This window comes from Babylonia areolata, chromosome 1, assembly GCF_041734735.1.
Source record: "Babylonia areolata isolate BAREFJ2019XMU chromosome 1, ASM4173473v1, whole genome shotgun sequence".
NCBI classification, from domain to species: Eukaryota; Metazoa; Mollusca; class Gastropoda; order Neogastropoda; family Buccinidae; genus Babylonia; species Babylonia areolata.
In genome coordinates, this window is record NC_134876.1 from 25,669,351 (window position 1) to 25,671,251 (window position 1,901).

Here is a 1,901-nt window from a genome sequence, read left to right on the forward strand (position 1 = left end):
TTAATGTTGTATCCTCTTGTGAATGTGTGTGTGTGTGTGTGTGTGTGTGTGTGTGTGTGTGTGTGTTTGGGTGTGTATGCATGTGTGTGAGTGTGCGTGTGTGTATGGATGCACATCTGTGTACATGCTTGTGTGTGTGTGTGTGTGTGTGTGTGTGTGTGTGTGTGTGTGTGCACGCGCACGTGTGTGTGTGTGTATGGATGCCCATCTGTGTACATGCTTGTGAGTGTGTGTGCGTGTGTGTGCATGTGTGTGTGCGTGTATTCAGTGTTTTGAGTGGATGGCTGTCAAGTCATACCAGAACAACTGCTAATCTGAAGGCTAATGTATATAATTTCACAGTGTGACCTCAAGACAGACATGTCAAGTAAGACAGTGATGGTGAACATACTTGTATAGCACTGAATCTTGTGCAGTGAGAAACCAAAGCGCTTTCATTCATACACACACATAACTCTAATTCATCAATAGGATGAAAGATATAAGTGCAATCACTTGATGCTCACTTTCCACTGAAACAATTTTTTGCTTGATAGTCATTCAGTTTTCTGCCAAAAATCGATATGTCTATTTTTTCTTTTTCACAAGTCAGTAAACTTTACATTAATATAGTTTGCCTTATTAACAACATTTTTTTTTTATTTGCCTTCCGGATCTTAGCAATGCTGCTAATCACATAAAACTGATGTGCCTACACTTAAATCATATTATGAATAGTCATTATTTATGTTTATTTCTGAGATGTCTCACAAAATCTTTCTAATGTAGTATATGAAATGAGGGAAACTGAGACGAAAGTATTCTTGAATGACCTGACCTTTGTTTAAGGTCACTTGTTTCACCAGTTTTTGACAACTTGTATGCCACGTTGTATCTACTCAGTATCAAGGATCAAGGTTGAAACTGGTTTTGTATAGATTTGTTTCCAAAGAGACCACCTCCCACAACAGAACACACATTATTTTATTCCAAATGAACACAGCATGTATCGCTCCTTTTGTCTCACTGACTTCAACTGTAATTATAAAAAATACCACAAGGTTGAAAAATCTCTCACCAGTTCTATCCATAACAGAAAGCCTTTTACAAGTGGCACCCCAGATACTATCAACCAAATATTTTTTATCAACCCTATCCAGCTGTATCTCATGCTGTCAATCAATTAAAATAATTTTTTTTATCAACCTCTTCAAACTTTATCCCAGATACAGTCAACCAAATATTTTAATCAACCTTATCAAAATGTATCCCAGATACTGTCATTCAACTGTCTTTTTTTTCATCAGTCTTATCATACTGCATCCCAGATACTATTGTCAATCAAATATTTTCATCAACCTTATCAAACCTTATCCCAGATACTGCTTAATCAACTTTTTTTTTATCAGCCTTATGAAACTATACCAGACACTGTGAAACATTTTTATCAAACTTATCAAACCTTGATCTTGTACTTTATTCGGTGTGAGACAGGGAGCCAGTGGAGATGTTGCAAAAGAGGAGTGGTGTGCTCAGATCTTTTCTTTCTGAGGACGAGTCAGATACTGCTTAATCAACTTTTTTTTATCAGCCTTATGAAACTATACCAGACACTGTGAAACATTTTTATCAAACTTATCAAACCTTATCCCAGATACTGCTCAATCAACTTTTTAAAAAAATTATCAACCTTATCAAACTGTATACCAAATTCAAAAATTTTCTTCAACCTTATCAAACTGTATCCCAGACACTAACAATCAAACATTTTCATCATCCTTATCAAACTGTATCCCAGATATTGTCAATCATTCATCAAATTATCAAACTGCAACCCAGATACTAGTAATCCAGTAATTGCATCAACCTTGTCAAACTATATCTCAGGTACCACCAATCAGTGTTTTATCAAACTGTCTCAG